The sequence below is a fragment of the Chrysemys picta genome, chromosome 9, assembly GCF_011386835.1.
Source record: "Chrysemys picta bellii isolate R12L10 chromosome 9, ASM1138683v2, whole genome shotgun sequence".
NCBI classification, from domain to species: domain Eukaryota; kingdom Metazoa; phylum Chordata; order Testudines; family Emydidae; genus Chrysemys; species Chrysemys picta.
Genome location: NC_088799.1, coordinates 50516314 through 50537035, shown reverse-complemented (window position 1 = coordinate 50537035; position 20722 = coordinate 50516314). Strand labels below are relative to the sequence as shown.

At 47.7% G+C, this 20722-nt stretch overlaps 1 long non-coding RNA gene across 1 annotated transcript; it reads right to left on the bottom strand.

The window, feature by feature from the left end:
• Window positions 1–580: 580 nt before the first annotated feature.
• LOC135973585 (uncharacterized) lies at window positions 581–20322 on the bottom strand. Its single transcript, XR_010590488.1, has 3 exons — window positions 19858–20322; window positions 1255–1378; window positions 581–789 (listed from the first exon to the last, which is right to left on the bottom strand). It is a non-coding gene; the product is annotated as an uncharacterized LOC135973585 (long non-coding RNA).
• Window positions 20323–20722: the final 400 nt, after the last annotated feature.

Here is a 20722-nt window from a genome sequence, read left to right as displayed (position 1 = left end):
GCAGCCTAAGAAAGCTGTGTTCACTGCTGCGCCTTCCCAGGTGTCCTGCAAGTCAGTCGCTCGTTTTACAAGGACCTCACGTTCTACAAATAACATTTAAACACTGCACTTAGGCCAGGCTCAGGGCACCATCAAGCGAGGTCTAGACCAGTGGTTCTCAAAGCTGGTCCACCGCTTGTTCAGGGAAAGCCCCTGGCGGGCCGGGCCGGTTTGTTTACCTGCCGCGTCTACAGATTCGGCCGATCGCGACTCCCACTGGCCGCAGTTCGCCGCTCCAGGCCAATGGGGGTGGCGGGAAGCGGCGGCCAGCATGTCCCTCAGCCCGCGCCGCTTCCCGCAGCCCCCATTGGCCTGGAGCGGCGAACCGCGGCCAGTGGGATCCACGATCGGCCGAATCTGCGGATGCGGCAGGTAAACAAACCAGCCCAGCCTCCCAGGGGCTTTCCCTGAACAAGCGGAGGACCAGCTTTGAGAACTCTGGTCTAGAAAACTATAGCTATAGGAGGGATCCAGCATTCATGGACAGCCTCTCACCTCAAGACTGTCCCCCATTTTAAAAGGAAGTGCAGGTTTTTTTCTTCAGATATTGAAAGTGGGGAAAATTCCCTCCTTTATTAGTTTCCAGAGACTGGGGTTTTCTTTCCAGTTTCAAGCTGTTTCCTGCTTTGATGGTTTCTCATTGCTTTTTCCTGAGCTGGACAATGTCTTGATGCTTGAAACCAGTCTCATCTGGTTGGGGAAGTAGCCTCTCCCTGCCTGATTACTTCCCCACCCTGTTGTGAGGTGAAGCTGAAATCACACCACAGTTATAGTTGCAATTTTCTACATATACACATACATACCTTCATAACTATACTGTCTATTACTCCTGCTGCAATTCTGCGCCACTGCACAATGCAAAATTAATGTTCCCTGCAGAATTTTATTTTTCCCTGCAGAATCTGTGATTTCCCACCAGCACTCCCGCCTATACCTGGCATGGACGCCCAGGGCTGACAGCAAGAGTGTGATTATATTGTGTTATTTTGACAAATCAAATATGCATAATTTTAAAATATTGGTCTGGAATTTTTCATTTTTTGGCACAGAATTCCCCCAGGAGTAGTACATGTATATTATCATGACTATTAAGGTCAGTGTATTACAAGCTTTCATAAAAAAGATCTTACTTGATGCACTCTGGCAGTAAAATAACAGCATGCAATCAGTTGATTTAACTGCTTATTTTGGAGGGTTTAAACCTTCTGTTCTCACCTTGCAGTGTCTGGATCTTGACTGTCACATACGTACAACTTCATCAGCCACGCATGAACTGGGCCACACTGCTGACCTGCCTTCCAAACATGGCTGTGTGAGTGCTCTCATGGTTAACAATGTCCTGCACAGACAGAAAAATAATGTCTCTGAACGTGACCAAATCCAGGCCAGTTTTTAGTGGAATGCTCCAAGATCATTCTCCATTAAGACAATTTCCCTACCCAGGTGTCAGCCCTTCCCTCAACTGTTTTGGCTGAAGATCTGTTCAAATGAAGTCACACCAATTTGTGTGTGTGTGTGTATATATATATATGGTGACATATTCATCTAAGTGATTTAGGAGCACAAGTCCTGTTGACCTGGGACCTATGCTACTAAGTAAAGCTGTCCAAAAAGGGGGAATCCCTTTCCACAAAAATTTTTGCATTTAAGAAAAAGGCATTCCGAAGTGGGATGAAAGATCAAAAATGTGAAACTTTTTGCAGAAGGACATGTTCAGACAAATTCTGTTTTGGGAGAAACGAAATGGAATTTTTCACCTTCCTGGCTGCCTCAGGTAAGGATCTTGTCAATTTCAAATTTAAAGTGAAATTTAACTTGTGAAATTGACAAGAGTCTTCCAGGCCAGTTGCTGGAGAGGCAGAGACCCTGGCTGCTTTTCCTCCCTGCCGACCCCTCAGCTCCAGGAGCCAAAGAGGAGCTGCCCATCCTCCAGAGCTGGGGGGGTAGTGGGGCGGCAAAGTACTTTGCTTTATTTCAGCAGAAGTTTTGCTGAATCTCAGATGGAGCAAAATGTTTCACCAAACCTATCAAATTGGCATTTTCTGACAAAACTAAGTGTGTCTGAAACCAAGAAGTCCTGCTTTCAATGAAGCAGCAGTTAAATCAACTATAGTAGAACTTTCTACATTCACTAACCTTGACCTCACTTGGTTATTGTGGGATGGACTCCAGAGGCAAAAAGTAATGGACTACAGATTCAGCTGAAGAGATAGAAAATGTAAAATGGAGGGTTTTCGCCTTCCTCTGCAGCATGGGGCACAGGTCACTTGCTTGTTTAAACTTGTGTAAATGGTGGATTCTCTGTAACTTGATGTTTTTAAATCAAGATTTGAGAACTTCAGTAACCCAGCCAGAGGTTATGGGTCTACTACAGGAGTGGGTGGGTGAGGTTGTGTGGCCTACGACGTGCAGGAGGTCAGACTTAGATGATCACCTTCTGGCCTTAAAGTCTATGTAGCCACAAATGATCCACACAGCCAGGACATACCATATCACACCATTTCAGGAGAAAGGTACATGCCAGCATGGTCAGCCTTTAACTTGGCACTACACAAGGTGCCGGAGCGAATAGCCCGTGTATGCACCCTGCCAATCATACCTGCTAGCCCCAGTGATCACTCAGTGCAGTTAGCATTCCTTATGCAACTGGCACACATGAACAAATACATCTGCAGAACTAAATCAGAATGTGTTGTGATATAGACATGGACCTTTACAGGCCTGTTGAGCAGCTAATAATATCCTGTGATGATTTTCGTAGACGGGGCATTCTACGTCCTGGCGAAATACACATATTCTTTGCAGTGATACATGCAATCGTCTCCTTTGTTGATGGCACTGGTATTCCTGACATCTGGGGGATTTTGTACAGTGACAGTACTGGGAACCAAATTCTTGCAGGGAAAAAGTCGTGATGTGCTATAGAAGCACACACCTGAACACTTTTTGCCATTTAAAAATGCTACATAGGTATCTTCTTTGAAAACTGATGTATTTGAAGTCATTTCCCAAAGGATACAGGACTTAGCCAGACCAGTGTCACACATCCAGCATATATGCCACTCTCAATGACCTATTGCACATGGAGGAGAGCTGCAAGACCACAGAATGGATCACGCAATTCGAAGAGGTTGAATTGGCAACAAAGCCAACTTTCAGGATAGTATGGTGATACATTAAGATGGTTGAGTCTTTGCTGATCTTTATTCGATCTGTCAGGACTGCTAATCGGAATTTGTACCTCACAGCACTGGAAGACTTTGCGAAATACTTTTTTTGCTTTAGCTTTAATCAGCTATACTGCACTGATCGGCTGGTACCTCACTGAAATGAGAGGTGTAGAAAAACCTGACACTGACATATGGGAAGAATTTCTAAAAGGAAATTGAGTTGTTAAAAGGTTGCCAGTTCCCTTCTGCGTGCTTGGTTCAAAGCTAGAACACGAAAACAGAACAATGAAAGCCATTGGGGGGGGGGGGGGTTGGTGGGCATAAGACAGCACCCAAATGCTCATTCCCTATTTTTTCTGACAACCCCAGAAATCCGTTGAATTTCAAATGAAACATTAAGCATGACTGGGATGACCCCAGAACCAAGCACCATCTAGACTCATTAAGGGGCTGTTAAATGCCAAGAAAGGGCAATTTTAAAGCTACAGGATGAGTTTACTTGCACTGGCAACCTATTCGCATATGACAGACCGGAGCTCATTAACATCATGACAAAAGCTGTCGTCAGGGGTGAGATCGCTAAAGATGTCAGTTGAATGGATACTTTGGGTCATGACTTCATAGAATATTAGGGTTGGAAGAGACCTCAGGAGGTCATCTAATCCAACCCCCTGCTCAAAGCAGGACCAACACCCACTAATCATCCCAGCCAGGGCTTTGTCCAGCCAGGCCTTAAAAACCTCTAAGGATGGAGATTCCACCACCTCCCTAGGTAACCCATTCCAGTGCTTCACCACCCTCCTAGTGAAATAGTGTTTCCTAAAATCCAACCTTAGACCTCCCTCACTGCAACTTGAGACCATTGCTCCTTGTTCTGACTTGTATGAAGCCTTCAAAACCCAGAGAGTTAGCCAAGGCTCTGTCAATCTATGGGTGCCAATCAAGAAGAGTAGGCTAAAGCTGTGCTCAAATGCAAAGAAGACAGTCCCTGCCACCTTCATTCTGACTATTACAGAGCTAACTGCTGACGGGTCATTGTTTGCTCATCTCCAGATCTCAGCATGATGTTGATCTATGTGAGACTTTGGGAAGATAGGAGTTCTTTGTGGTACCACGGTCAATGTTTGAATGCAACAGAACAATGTATATGTGCCAGAAGAAAAGCAAATCAGTGCACAGCTTGTATGGTCTACCCAAGCCAGCACCTCCTGACAATGTGACCAGTATCTTATGCCAGCAGGGGCCGTTCAGCTTAGTGGTCATAGATAGTATGGCTGAGGTACAAGCTCTACACAAACCAGAACCTGTTAGCAGCTGCCAAGATTTTGTTGAATACTTCATTACAAGGCTGCAGAGAAAATACTGGACCTATAATGAAGTCCACCTCATGTTTGACACATACGCCAAGGAATCAATTAATAAAATTAACAGAAAGAAGAAACTCCATGGTATTGCACCTGTCCAATACAAAAAATCACTGACTCTGCAAACATATCCAATGTCACAATGAAGAAGAAACTGTCTCATACTCATACAATGGATGAGTTAACCAAATACCTTACAGGAAAAATGCTCCAGCATGTGAAGAATTACTCAAAAAATTTTGTTGTCACATGGCACCATGAAGCTTCTGCCTCACACTGTTCAGTGGAGTTTCTTTGGAGTTCCCGCTGACACCAAAATTTTCTTGCATGCCACCAATGCCCCAGAGAGGTGCTTAAGACCCAGATGTTTTAGTGCTCTCTGTGAGACTGTGATGGAGTTCACTCGCCGTGAAGGGTCCCACTTGTGGCTGGGTGTGGGGATCAGCTCTCATCATTCACCCCATGACCCTCTCATTTCCAGGACTCTGGGTACTCTCTCTTTGTGATTCAGCCCTCCGGCCAGGTCACTATATAGTTTTCCCCTTCCAGGGTATTGATGTCTCACTGGACCAGTTGTCTGGATGCCACCTTCACCAGTCCTGCGCCGCTTCCCTGTGGCTGGTAGGGGAACCTGGGCCCACTCGCTACTCCGGCTTCCACCCCAGGGATCCTATAATCAGGGGAGAAGGTCTACACAGTCTCAACCCTCTCTGCTATTTCCCTGGGCTTCTTCTTACTCTGCCTTCCACAGGCTTTCTTCCCAGCAACACTTCTGGGTAAAGACTTCCTGCAAGGCTGGGATCCTAGGACTTTTGCTCACCCAGGGTTGATTTTCACCTATCCACCTCTGTGCGCCCAGACAGCAACCATAGACTGTCTCCCTGCAGCCCCCTTCTGCTGCAAACTTCTTGGCTTTGTACCTTACCCAGCTTCTTTCCCCCCACCCCCCAAGGGCTTTATCAGCAATTAGTAATTTATCAGTCAAGCCTGAGTCTCCTCCAGCAGCAGCCTATAAGGCTAATTGTCCCCTTCTGAGCCACCTTAACCCCTTCAGGGCTGGCATGGGGTGAGCCCCATCACAGAAACACTACCCAAATCAAATCTTCCACAAGATTCTGTTTTTGTGGCTGCTGCCGGGGAACAGAATCATATATCGCTCAGAGGTTTGTTCCTATCACTTGGACCATTAAATGCCACCACACTGCCAGGTTTTCATGCCCTTTCAGGATGTGACATTACTGGAAGCTGGCTGGAAAGACCAAATTATCTTACTGGAAGGCATTTGATTCAGCCTCCGAAGACTCTCTCCTCACTCTGAAGGTGCTCAGAACAGCTGAGACAGTCACTGATGAGGTCATAAATGGACTGGAGACATTCATACCCTGAGTTTATCTTTTCAAGACCAATATTCAGAGCTACATTGGTGGAAGTTTTCCAAGAAGCAAACAAATGAAGAAAGATTGCCGACAAAGACTGCATTTATACCTGCCATCAAGAGAGCAAATTACCAAGCAATGGAATAGCTCTGGAATGATCAAGTACATCCAAAACTACCTGCCCGTATCAGGCACGGATGGGTCTTGGAGGATGGACTGATCACACCAGTTGTATGTGAAACACCCTGCGTTCCTGAATCAATCCTTCAGCTGCAAGTGTTTGGCCAGCAGCCTGCCTTGTACAGAGATGTGGGAGTGCAGCAGTGATGAGGATCAGTGTGACAATGTGTCTAGCAGTGCTGCCCTAGATAGAGGCAACACTGATGATGACTTTGATGAATAAATGTGTTCAGTCCTCCATGTCAAGGCTAACTTCCGTAGGATTACCAAAGATCAGTGTCTTTTATATGTAAGCAATGCATCCCTGTGATAAAGTATAGCTAAAAATGTTTATTTTTAAACATTTCTCAAAACAGTTCAGGAATTGTCATGTTTGGTAGCATTGTGTCTGTGGGAGAAAGCGCTTTCGAATGATGCCCAGCTCGACCCACTTCCAATGACACTGTATTATCAAAATTCCCCTCAACCAGGGGACTTAGAGCTGGGATCCGTGGGACCAGGGGTGGGGTGGGGAGGGAAGACTGTGAGTCCCCTGACTCTAGGGGTTATAGTGGACCACAAGCTAAATATGAGTCAACAGTATGATGCTGTTGCAAAAAAAGCAAACATGATTCTGGGATGTATTAACAGGTGTATTGTGAGCAAGACACAAGAAGTCATTCTTCTGCTCTTCTCTGTGCTGGTTAGGTCTCAACTGGAGTATTGTGTCCAGTTCTGGGCAGCGCATTTCAAGAAAGATGTGGAGAAACTGCAGAGGGTCCAGAGAAGAGCAACAAGAATGATTAAAGGGTCTTGAGAACATGACCTATGAAGGAAGGCTGAAAGAATTGGGTTTGTTTAGTTTGGAAAAGAGAAGACTGAGAGGGGACATGATAGCAGTTTTCAGGTATCTAGAGGGGTATCATAAGGAGGAGGGAGAAAACTTGTTCACCTTAGCCTCTAAGGATAGAACAAGAAGCAATGGGCTTAAACTGCAGCAAGGGAGGTTTAGGTTGGACATTAGGAAAAAGTTCCTAACTGTCAGGGTGGATAAACACTGGAATAAATTGCCTACGGAGGTTGTGGAATCTCCATCTCTGGAGATATTGAAGGGTAGGTTAGATAAATGTCTATCAGGGATGGTCTAGACTGTATTTGGTCCTGCCATGAGGGCAGGGGACTGGACTCGATGACCTCTCGAGGTCCCTTCCAGTCCTAGAATCTATGAATCTAAGAAACATTCTGCGGGACCAGAATCACTGGATCGCTCTATTTAGCCAAGTGTGACCACATTACAGAGCGAATTGCTCGCTGCTCCCTAGGGCGAGTCATTTCTTGTGATTTTATATAACCAAGTGAAAATCTCTGATTATGCCAGGCAAATATAAATATTCGAAAGCATTGGACATCGGTGAGTTTAGAAAAAACAAACCTCTTCCACTCTGGACAGGCAGTATGCCTCAAACCACAGCTGCAGGCCTGCAGCCTTAATTTCACCAGACCAAGACTTTTGGTAATAACCCTTTCTTACCTAGCTTCCACGGTGAAATGGATTCTGTAGTTAATGGCTCAAATAAGCTCTATAGATATTCAACGTTAGTAAAATGGGAAGAGGAGGTTTCTTCCTTGGACCTTCCTTACCCTTGCTTTCTGCTTTCGCTCCAGAATTAATCAGCTGCCTACTTCCGAACAAAAAAACCTCTTGATTTTAACATTGAGTTAGGAGTTTAAGTGAGGGATTTGTCTACACAGCCAAAAACCTGCATGGCTGTGAGTGGCAGAACCTGATCAACAGACTCAGGCTTGGAGGGCTCACGCTGTGGTGCTAAAAATAACAGTTTGGACGTTTGGGTTCAGGGCTGGAGCCCAGGTTCTCCCCTCACTTGGTTTCAGAGCCGGGGCTCCAGCCCCGAGTCTGAACGTCTACACTGCCATTTGTAGCTGGAGTGTGAGCCCTGAAAGCCGACGTCAATTGACCGGGGCGCTGAAACTCGCTGCCAGAGGCTTTTTTTTTTTTTTTTTTTGCTGCGTAGACGTACCCTAGACAAATATTAATACAGTGCTAAGGTTGAAGACATATCAAAATCAACAGAAACAGGGCGTATCCTGAACAGAGAATTTGCTTTCAAAAAGGGAATATTTCAAACAAAGCCTGGAAATTCAGAGGGAAGGTTCCACAAACCACTTGAATTCTGCCCCTATAAGCTGCAGGGCAGCGTGCACGAGGTCCTCGATACAGAATCACATAGGGTTACCATATTTTGTGCCTCCCAAAGGAGGACACTCCACGGGGCCCCGCCCCCGCCCCCAGCCCCAACTCCGCCCCCTCCCCAAAGTCTCCGCCCCCTCCCCTGCTTCCCGCGAACATTTGAGTCACGGGAAGCCTGAAGCAGGTAAGGGGGAGTGTGGGGGGAGGAGGCGCGCCCCAGGCTGGCCCCGGCCCTGGGGTGCTGGCCCCGGGCTCGGCCCCCGGCCGAGCACCCCCGGTCCCCAGCCCGGCCCCCGGCACCGCCGGCCCGTCCCCCGAGCCCCCGGCCCGGCCTGGCACCGCCGGCCCGGCCCCTGAGTCCCCGGCCCGGCCCCGCCGGCGCCCCCGAGCCCCCGGCCCCGCCGGCCCAGCCCCGCCGGAGCCCCCGAGCCCCCGGCCCGGCCCTGGAGCCCCCGGCCAGGCACCGCACCGCCGGCCCGGCCCCGGAGCCCCCGGCCCGGCCCCGAGCCCCCGGCCCGGCCTCCGAGCCCCCACACGGCCGGCCAGGCATGTCCCGATTTTCCCGGACATGTCCGGCTTTTTGGGCTTTCCCCCCGGACGGGGATTTGGAGCCCAAAAAGCTGGACATGTCCGGGAAAATCCGGACGTATGGTAACCCTAGAATCACATCTAGGAGAATGATCACAATGGTGTGCCCGATTATTCATAGAATCATAGAACCACAGGGTACGAATGGACCACAAGGGTCAGCTAGTCTAACCCCTGCCAAGACACAGGATTTGTTGGGTCTGATCCATCCAAGACAGATGGCTCCAGCCTCCTTTTGAAAACCTCCAGTGAAGGAGCTGCCACTACTTCTCTAGGTTTCAGAGTAGCAGCCGTGTTAGTCTGTATCCGCAAAAAGAAGAACAGGAGTACTTGTGGCACCTTAGAGACTAACAAATTTATTAGAGCATAAGCTTTCGTGGACTACAGCCCCATTCTATATGCATCCGAAGAAGTGGGCTGTAGTCCACGAAAGCTTATGCTCTAATAAATTTGTTAGTCTCTAAGGTGCCACAAGTACTCCTGTTCTTCTTTTTGACTTCTCTAGGCAGTTTGTCCCATTGTCCTACTGTCATTGCTGTTATCCCGTGGGCTGGAACTTCACAGCCCATCTGCTTTGTTTTGCAGGAAGTGGCCTGGGATAACCAGGGCATTATCTGGTCAGCTGGGGAGCACTAGTAGAGATACAGTTCTAAGATCTGAGAAGGGATAACCTTTGATAACCAGTGTTTCAAGTGGTCTGAAAAAAGTGTGTGGTGGGGGGCAGGTCTACCATAATCTGGGAGCAGCAGCGTCAGTAAAGCGGTGCTTAAAGTGAACCCCTCGGTGACCACGCTCGATTTTAAAAACACTTCAGTTTGCTGGGTCTGTGACCCCCTTGTGACCTCCCCCCAATTTAAGCACTGATGATAACTGTAGTGGGATAAGGAGGGGACATGAGAAGGCAGCAGCTTGTTCCGCTACTGCTGACTTGCTGGCAGATTACAGAAGAGGGGTAGAGAGCTGGGTGGTTGGTCAGGAAGAGGGATCTGAACAATGCTCCAGGAATAACTTCTACAAATTTAGCTCCTTTCCCCTTTCACAGGCTGCAATTTGTTGTAAAACAAACAGCTTTGTTCCCCGATCGAAGGTGCTCAGGGCCTGTTCTGTGGGTTGCTCTGGCTGCATGTTGCAAGGATTCCTTGGAGTTCTCCGTACTCCTTAATGGATGTTTGAGCTGCCTGGTTGCTAAATCATGGCCTGGCCTTCATCAAATACATCTGCTGGAAATGAAGTGTCTTTAGTCACCCAATTAACTTCATTTTATGATTAAACACACACTGACAGCAGCCCCACAACGGACTCTCTGGGAACTTGGCTCTTTGTGCTGGGACTCAGGTGCAGAGAGAGGAGCGCAGGTGGTTTCTGCAGCTGGCTCCGGGGTCAGGGTCACTGCAGCCAGAAGCAGGCATCTCATGGGCGGGAGCAATGCAAAAAGATTCTGCTCCATTGCTCCAGCCAGGCCATGTGGGACCAAACAGGGAGTCAGTCTCTGCTGGAATTAGGAGATCTGGCTGCTGGTGGCTACGGTGAAGGACCACACAGCTTGTGGGAGCAGCTGACAATGAGATTCTGAGCTTCATCCTGCATATTTTAGGAACAGGCGCTATCACAAACAAATCTCATGCCTGGGGTACGGGAAAAGACCAGCTCAGAACCTGGGGGAGGTTCTATGGTCGCACTTTCATACTATGATTCCACTGATAAATAGGTTAATCAATGTTTTAATTAATGAGGAATCAGTTGTTAGAGACTAACAGGTGGCTCTGTAACACCTGCTCCTGATGTGCTTTTAACCACCCAGCACACACACGACTCATGCTTGTAATGTGATTATACCCTCTATTAACCAAGTTCAGCTGTGCACACAAGAGGGGCAGTTGCTGCTTTTACACCTTTGCCTCCTGGCCAGGCCAGCCAATAGTAGTTCGGAAAGGTGGGACCTAGGGTGACCAGACAGCAAGTGTAAAAAATCGGGACAGGGATGGGGGGTAATAGGCACCTATACATGGCAAAGTTCCAAATATCTGGACTGTCCCTATAAAATCAGGACATCTGGTCACCCTAGTGGGACCAGTGCCGAAGCCATTGTTTAGGAGTTCTGTGTTTGGGCAGGACGTGGCAAGGCGAGTGGTTTGGGGATAGGCAAAGACAGTTCTTGTCACACAAATGAAGGAAGAGGCTGGAAGGAGCCAGGAGAGTGATTGACTCTTGACATTGCTCGGCGGAAGGCTTCCCATCTGCTGTTTAAACTGGAGAAATCCCCACTGTTATGGGTTTCACTTGGCTTTCAATGCAAAGCAGCCTTAAACCCAGTTACCTGCTCCGGGGAGGACACCTAGCGTGCAAGGAATCCACTGGGGAATTTGTGCTGCAGCTCCATGCTACTCCCCTGGCTGCTGGAACAGCCCTGGGCCCTTGGCAGCCGGCCTAAAACAGTGCACCCCAGGCTGGGGCTGGGCCAGCACCCAAGAGCACATGCAGGTGACATTAAGCCTCTTTTCCCCACCAACTTCCCAACTTGTGCTGAGCACAGCTGGGCTCCTTGGAGAGCACGGGCTGGAGCATGTACCCTAGGAGGGGGCATTCCGACAGGTTTGCAGATCTGCTGCTGTTGGCGGTGGGAGACAGGAACAGTCGTTCTTGGTTTTCAGAGCACTAGGCATGAACCAGGGCCTCACAGTGCTAGGGGCCGTATGGGCATGGAACAAAAAGGCTGTCCCTGATAGATGGGAGCACTAGGAAGGACCCAGATGGCCAGGTGTCTCATAGCCCTGCAGCACTTTTGTTTCCAAATCGTAGCCCATGGCGAGTCTGGTACCCAGGGCCGGCATTGCATAATTTTCTGGCCCTGGCGCATGATCTGAGTAGGGAAGCAGTAGAGGGGGAGCTGGATGCTGCGACTGCTCCTCTCCTCCAGCTCGCGGGCTTCTGGCCTGTCATTTCACCGCGGTGCCTCTCCTTCCTTAGTCAGCTCGGGAAGGGGGAATTTCCAAGCTGCTGGAGGAGTTCCCAACCTCGCAGAGAGCTTGTTTTTCTAAACAAAGCATTTTCCAGGAGCTCCATGCTGCATTCAATCATTTCAACCAAAGAAGGCCAGGAGCCCAGCACCAAGCTCGGCTTACTAACCTGGGCAGAGACGGGTTTAATGACGTCCATCTCTAGTATGGCTGGGGCTGAAAGATGGAAACAGTCTCTCCTCTGCCCAGAGCAGATGGGTTCTTTCACTTTCACACAAGAGGGAGAAGACAGGCAGGGTTTCCTGGCAAATAAAACCGCCACCAAACACAGCCGGATGCGTTGGGACGTGGCATTTCTCTGGAAAAAGCCTGTGATCTCCCCTTTCCCTTCTGGGGGCTGGCCAGGCTATTTTTAAATGGCTGCAGCAACAAGACGACATGGAAGACAGGGCTCTATTGCTGCACTGCAACAAAACAGAACCGATGATCGGGGCTAATTACGTTGGACGAATTTCCTTCTCCCCCTACGAAACCTTTTGACACTGGCGGTGGCACCCCGATAACCAAGTGCTGTGCCGGGGATGCTGTGACAGCTCCAGCTATGAACACATTAACACTGCAGGCCCCAGCTATGTGATCAGACCAGGGTGGGTGGGTGCCAGGCCCTGCGGTTGAGGCCTGATACAGTAAAACTCCACATCAGACACCAAGGAGTTAAGATGGCTTTAGGAAAGCTCAGAGAAAAGTCCAGTAGTAAAACTGTTTTATTTTTAAAGTACCTCCAACCATTGGCGCTGAATTTTTCTTTTCCCTGGGAATATAGCCCCCCAGCTCTCAGGGCCTGCCCTCTCTCCACCCTCTCCCTCTGTCCGCCCCTCCCCCTCACCGAAGCCCCTGCCCTCTCACTGCTCTCTTTCATAAGAACATAAGAAAGGTCGTACCGGGTCAGACCAAAGGTCCATCTAGCCCAGTTTCCTGTCTACCGACAGTGGCCAATGCCAGGTGCCCCAGAGGGAGTGAACCTAACAGGCAATGATCAAGTGATCTCTCTCCTGCCATTCATCTCCACCCTCTGACAGACAGAGGCTAGGGACACCATTCCTTACCCGTCCTGGCTAATAGCCATTAATGGACTTAACCACCATGAATTTATCCTGTTCTCTTTTAAACTCTGTTATAGTCCTAGCTGTCACAACCTTCTCAGGTAAGGAATTCCACAACTCCTCTCCCAACCCCCACCCTCGCCACCAATCAACTGTGGCTAATGGGTGCTGAGCACCCACTATCTTTTTTCCATGGGTGCTCCAGCCCAGGAACATCCATGGAGTTGGCACCTATGCCTCCAACCCTTGCCATGCTATGGCTTGTGTTATAAACACTCACTGGGCTGGGCACTGAACACCTCCAATGAGAGATAGTCCCTGACCTGAGGAGCTCACAGCCTAAGATGACATGACATACACTGGGTGAGGAAAAGGAAGGATTGTCACCTTGGTAGCCAATAGCAGCTATTTCCAGAATGCCTTGTATTCATGCTAAGCTATACTGTGGAAATCTGCTACTAGTTAAACTGTTGTAACCCGTGTTTTTTTATGTGTGGAATTTGTCAGAAACAAAATGATTTCTGTTGAGATTTGCCAAATGTAAATCGTGTGCTAGGTACAGTCAGTGCAGACATCTATGATCTACTGACATCTGGAATGTTATGTACAAAACCCAGTGTGACAGAGTTCCTCCTCTGCCTTGGTGGGTCCTGCGTTTTTTTGGAGGATTTGTTCGCCTCAGAGGTTCACAGCAGCCCTCAGTTTGGCCACCTCTGCTAGAGGCTCAAACCTGCCATTCACTCAGCTAACCTCATCACTGGCCAGCCTGGGGGAAACAGAGAACAATCCCTGCAGTCTCTGTGTCCCACCTAGTGGGTCGGGGACAGGCCAGATCCCTTTCCAAATTAGACTTTCCCTTCTGGTGTTTCTCACAGACCAGGTCAACTCCTTCTGTGTCCGATCAGGAGTTGAGGGGATGGGGTAACCCGGGCCCACCCTCTACACCGGGTTCCAGCCCAGGGCCCTGTGGATAGCAGCTGTCTACAATGTCCCCTGTATCAGCTGTGTGACAGCTACAACTCCCTGGGCTACTTCCCCATGGCCTTCCCCCAGCACCTTCTTTATCCTCACTGCAGGATCTCCCTCCTGAAGCCTGATCACGCTTGTACTCTTCAGTCCTCCAGCAGCACACCTTCTCACTCCCTCCTCCTTTTGCACCCTCCCCCCCCACTAACTCATGGGAGGTCCTTTTTAAACCAGGTGTCCTGATTAGCCTGCCTGCCATAATTGATTCTAGTAAGTTCTTAATTGGCTCCAGGTGTCTCAATCAGCTTGCCTGTCTTAACTGCTTCTAGCAGGTTCCTGATTGCTCTAGGGCAGCCCCTGCTCTGGTCACTCAGGGAACAGAAAACTATTCAGCCAGTGGCCAGTATATTTGCCTTCTACCAGACTCCCGTACATCCCCTCACCTTTTTATTTATGCACTTCCTATCCATCGCCCCACAAAGTCACGGGACCTCCTGGTCAACCTCCTCCTGGCCCTAGCAAAACTGGCCATTTATAAAACCAGAGTGAGGAGGTTGGCCGATGGAGTCTCCTGTGACTGTGGGGCCTATTTCCGGTCCTCCGTTCATTCACGTATCCGGGCAGAGTTCCTCTGGGCGGCGTCCACTGGCTCCCTTGACACCTTTGAGGAGCAGTGGGCGCTGTCCGGGGTTCTCTGCTCGGTGTCCCCGTCTGGTTCCCTTCTTTTGACCCTTTGACCTCACTCCTGTCCCTGTTCTTTTATTATTTGTCCCCCGTAATGTTTTGGTCTCCAGGCCCCGTGGACCCCCCCTTAGGCTGGGGGGATCCTTTAGCAGTGGGTGGGCTTTGCCCGCCCACATCCTAGATCCCAATAGGACCAGACTCCCGTACACCACTGGTCTGGGTCCGTCACACTAGATAAGAACAGGTGTGTAAAGTCTGTGGAATCGGCAGAATTTTGTGTCTGTTGTAAACAAGAGGAATATAAATAACCACCAGAGGCAAGAGGCCACAGTGGCATTCTACACGGTTGGAGGCAGATGACGATGGACAGGCTGTGGCCACCAGAGAGAAGAGAGGCAGGAGGAATTCCACACAGCTAGAAGTTTTCGACTGATACCAGGTCCTCAATATGGAAACTATGGAAGATACCTCTCAAGAACCAGCAGGTCCAAGAGAACAGAGAGATGTACGGGACAGACATGTGGATAGCTGCTCAGCCCAACCTATAAGAAAAATCAAGCTTACTGCAAAGAATTGCAAACATCCCAGGAAGACAGACAATCCTTGTTGGAGATTTGTTATTCAGAAGAATCAAAAGAACATTCTGCAAGGGACTGGTGGGCAACAGGACAGTGTGCTGCCTTCCCAGAGCTAAGACACAAGACATCACTCTATGATTGGATCCGTTTCTGAAGTCTACGGGCAAGGATCCAATGGTGTTGATTCATATCGGCACTAATGACACTGCACTGCGGGATACTTCACAGGTAGTTGATGACTTCAGTTAACTCAGAAACGTGCTGAAGAAGAATAAGAATGTCCAAGCGATCTTCTCTGAGAGCCTTCCTGTCCCACGAGCAAAGGAAGACAGAAGGCAGAAGATTCTGGAAGAGAACCACTGGCTAGGTAAGTAGTGTAAGGTAGAAGGCTTTGGTTTTGTGGAACATTGGTCTGCCTTCTATGGGGTGGGGTGGAGGCTGTATGGTTTGGATGGCCTCCACCTCTGTAGAAGGGGGACCAATCTACTTGGGGACAGGCTGGCTAGAGGAGTCAGGAGGGAGTTAAACTAACAGCAAAAGGGCAGAGTAAAAAGAGGGAAGATATGAGCACTCAAAAATCTAGATGTTGAGAACAAAAATAATCAAGAAACCAAAGGACACGAAGGAGAAGAAATTCTTCAACTGCCTATACCCAAATGCTAGGAGCAAACAAGAGGAATTGGAATTGTTCATTTATGAGCATAAATTGGATCTGGTTGGTATTACTGAAACCCTGTGGGATGATTCACACAATTGGAATGTTAAAATCAATGGTTATAACCTATTTAGGAAAGATTGAGTGGGCAAAAGGGGAGGGAGAGTTGCACTCTATGTCAACAATGGCATTACTTGTTTCCGAGTCGTGATAACTCAGAAGAAAATGATCTTGAATGGTTATGGACCACTGTCCTAACAGATAAAGCATAAGAAGGGGTATTAGCTGGTGTCTTCTAGAGACCAAATCACACTGGGGAAACAGGATGATCAGATCCTTATACACCTGTCTATAATGTGTAGGGGGGAGGAACCTGTGTGATCATGGGGGACTTCAATTTGAGTGATGTATCTGGAGGTTTCATGTTGCCAGTCCTAAAACATCTTTGGAATTTATAAAGCATTATAGATGACAATTTCCTAAATCAAGAAGCGTTGCAGCCAGCACAGGGGAATTCTATATTAGATCTTGTCCTAAGAAATAAAAAGGAACTGATCACAGAACTAAAGATTAATGGTAGCTCAGGTACAAGTGACCATGACTTGATCAATTTATAAGGAGCAAAGAAGAATAAAGTCCAGACTAGTAGTATATATGCTTGGTATTTGAGTAGGGCCAGTTTCCTAAAGCTAAAAATAATTAAGAGTCAAATCAGCTGGGAGAAAGAATTTAATCAGAAAAATTGGAATAACTGGAAATAATTTAAAAACACCTTATTAGATACCTAAAAGGACACAATCTCACAAGTGAGGAAGAAGGCTGTGCAAAAAACCAACCTGGTTTAGAGGGGAAGTGAAGATAGTTGTAAAATACATAACAAATGGAAGAAAGGAAAAGTTACTAGTAATGAATATAAATCAGAAGTTAGGAACGATAGAAAATTCATAAGGAAAGCCAAGAGACACAAGGAAAAATCTATGGCTAGCAGCGTTAAGGACAACAAGAAGGAGGTTTTAAAATATATTAGGAACAAAAAGAATCCTGACAATGGTATGGGTCCATTAATAGATGAAAATGGTAGAATTATCAATACTAAAACCAAAAAGGCAGAAGTGTTCAATAAATATTTCTGTTCTGTATTTGGGGGGAAAAACAGATGATGTAGTCTTATCATATGGTGATAATAATACTTTCCATTCTATGAGTATCTTTGGAGGATGTTAAACAGAAGCTACTAAAGTTAGACATTTTTAAATCAGCAGGTCCAGATAACTTGAATCCAAGAGTTTTAAAAGAGCTGGCTCAGGAGCTTGCTGGACCATTAATGCTGATTTTCAGTAAATCTTGGAGTACTGGGGAAGTTCCAGAAGACTGGAAGAAAGCTACTGTTGTGTGATTTAAAAAATAAAATAAAAAGGTAAATGGGATGACCCGGGTAATTATAGGCCTGTCAGCCTGACATCAATCCCAGGTAAGATAACAAAGTGACTGATACAGGATTCAATTAATAAAGAACTAAAGGAAGGTAATATAATTAATGCAAATCAATATGGGCTTATGGAAAACAGGTCCTGTCAAATTAACTTAATATCTTTTTTAAAAAAATGAGATTACAAGTTTGGTTGATAAAAGTAATAGCGTTGATGTAGTATATTTAGACTTCTGTAAGGTGTTTGACTTGGTACTGCACAACATTTTAATTAAAAAACTAGAAAGCTATAAAATGAACATGGCACATATTAAATGGATTTAAAACTGGCTAACTGACAGGTCTCAAAATGTAATTGTCAAGGGGAATCATCAGTGAAAGGGAGTGTTTCCGGGGGGGTCATACAGGGATCAGTTCTAGACTCTCCACTATTTAACATCTTTATCTATGACCTGGAAGAAAACATAAAATCATTACTGATAAAGTTTGAAGATGACACAAAAATTGGCAAATAATGAAGAGGGCAGGTCACTGATTCAGAGCTTGGTAAACTGGGTGTAAGCAAACAATATGCATTTTAGCATGCCTAAATGTAAATGCATACGACTGGAAACAAAGGCCACTTATAGGATTGGGGACTCTATCCTGGGAAGCAGCAACTCTGAAAAAGATTTGGGGGGGGGTCATGGTGCATAACCCGCTGAACATGAGTTCCCAGTGGGATGTTGTGGCCAAAAGAATGAATGTGATCCCAGGGGGCATAACCAGGGGACTCTCAAGTAGGAGTAGAGAAGCTATTTTACCTCTGTACTTGGCACTGGGGTGACCATTGCTGTGTCCAGTTCTGGTGTCCACAATTTAAGAAGGATGTTGATAAATTGGAAAGGGTTCAAAGAAGTGCCATGAGAATGACTAAAGCATTAGAAAACCTGCCTTCATCATGGTTGAGCTCCTTGAGTCTATCTATTTAGCTTAACAAAGAGAAGGTTAAGGGGTGACTTGATTAGTCTGTAAGTACCTACACAGGGAACAAATATTTGCTAATGGGCTCTTCAGTCTAACAGAGAAACATCTAACACAACCCAATGGCTGGAAGCTGAAGCTAGATAAATTCAGACTGGAAATAAGGTGTATATTTTTAACTGTGAGAGTAATTAATCATTGGGACAACTTAACAAGGTCTTGGTGGATTCCCCATCACGGATAATTTTTAAATCAAGACTCGATGTTTGTTTCTAAAAGCTCTGCTCTAGGAATGATTGTGGGGCAGGTCTCTGGCCTGTGTTACACAGGGGGTCAGGCTAGTTAATCACAATGGTCCTGTCTGGTCTTAGAATCTACGAAACAGGAGCAAAACTGAGTTCCTAATGTGAAACAGAATAACAACGTAACCTCTGCAAACCTGCTAGCTAGATAGGCTAATACATTACCGATCTGTATTGCACTCACCTGTCTTTAATTAATAAACTAATTGAGCCTGGTCATCTGACAGCTTATCAGTCAAGGAATTATACCCTCAGAAACCCCCATGTTATAGATGGAGAACTGGGCCTCAGCCCTGCAGTTGCTGAGGACTCTAGCCCCAATCCAGCAAACAGGGGTGGCTCTATGTATTTTGCTGCCCCAAGCACGGCAGTCAGGCGGCTTTCGGCGGCGTGCCTGCGGGAGGTCTGGCTGGTAACACGGATTCGGCGGCATGTCTGTGGGAGGTCCGCCAGTCCCGCGGCTTCGGCGTACCCGCCGCCGAATTGCTGCTGAAGCCGCGGCACCGGTGGACCTCCCGCAGGCATGCTGCCAAAGGCTCCCTGACTGCTGCCCCCACAGCGACCAGCAGGCCGTCCCCCGCGGCTTGCCGCCCCAGGCACGCTCTTGGTGTGCTGGTGCCTGGAGCCGCCCCTGCCAGCAAAGCACTTAATCATGTGATTAAGATGAACCATATGAATAGCCTCATTAAAGGCAGTGGGACAATGAGGTACTTGTGCTTTGCTGGATCAAGCCCTTGACAAAGGTACCTGTGCTCCACCCTCCATTAACTTTGTCCCTAGCCCTCGCTGGGAGCATCCTCTCTGTGGGAACACAGAACTACACTCTTCTCGGGGACGAAGTGGCTCCATGGAGAGATCCAGCCCCCAGACTAATAGTCAGTGCACCAGCCATCCCACAAATCCACCCTTCATGTTTTGCCACCCAGCATCAAAGGGGCAGGAAGTCTGCAAGTCCACCCCTTCAAGCAGCACAGGGTGGAGTCCTACCCAGCAACAAGGGGGGACTCCCATCAGAATGCATCCAGGCTGAGGGCAGTAGTGCCTGCTTCATGGGCAGATAAAGCAAATGCCTCTATGAGGTGGCCACATGGTCACTGGTTCACTCATCCCCCAAGCTGAACACCCAGTCCTTCACAGCCATTCTCTTTGGGAGGCAAGTGCTCTAATCTGTGATCCCAAGGAACAGAGCTTGGATTCATCTCTATATCGTTGTAGAGTTTTCCACCTCCCTGGATTCCCAATGCTATTAAAATCCACTGTCATGGGGCAGTGGCTCTTAGTGTGAGAGAGAACAGGAAAAAGTATCTAAGTTTACCTTAGCATTTCCTTTCTCTGAGTAATAAGGCCCCCAGATGCAGTCCATAATGGGCAGATTGGCTAGGCCCCAGGGCAGCTTTTGGTTCAGTTCAGGAGCACTGAGGATTTCATTCCACAATTGTCTGCCTGGAGTCATTTTGGAAGCCCATTCCCTGATGGTCCATGGGCCATGCAGGATGTGCCATTTGCTGTGGAAGTTCTCTCTGACTGGCTGGGAATTCAGGGTCTGGGCCTCGCCCCTTCCTGCAAGTGACTGACAGGTCTGGTTCCGCTCCAAACTGCAAGTGGACTGAAGACCCAGTGCAATGGGGCTATAGAGCTTATTACCCAGAGAAGGGAAATGGTCAGGTAAGCACATACACCACTTTATCCTATTGGCTTGCACTCTTATCCAGTCTACATTGCTTTAGCTTCTTCCTTCTGCATCTCTATTTTGTTGGTTCCTTCCCCCAGTGAAGTAATTCACAAGGCAGCAGGAAGTGCCAGAACCTGCTTTACACACACATAATTAAATCACCCCCAGCTGTTCCCTTTGCAGCAGCAGTGGCAGATAAAGTCCCAAGGATCTGCAGGCTAAAAATAGCGCAAGCCCTATAAATTAAACAAAAGCTTTTCAGTGGGTTTACAGAGACTTTTCCAGCTGTATTTTTATCTGTGTGAGGTACAATACCCAGGGGCTATTTATTATTACTAACCATACACATGCTGCATATCACCCCACCGCAGTTGGTTAGAAACACTGCTTTATAGGAGCCAGGCCTAACCCTCCTGCCACTGAAGAATTTTGGGTTCAAGCTCTTCCTCCTTCTGTCTTTCCTCTCCCTTAGCGTGAAATGGGAGTCCAGTTTTCTGGACAGAATTCT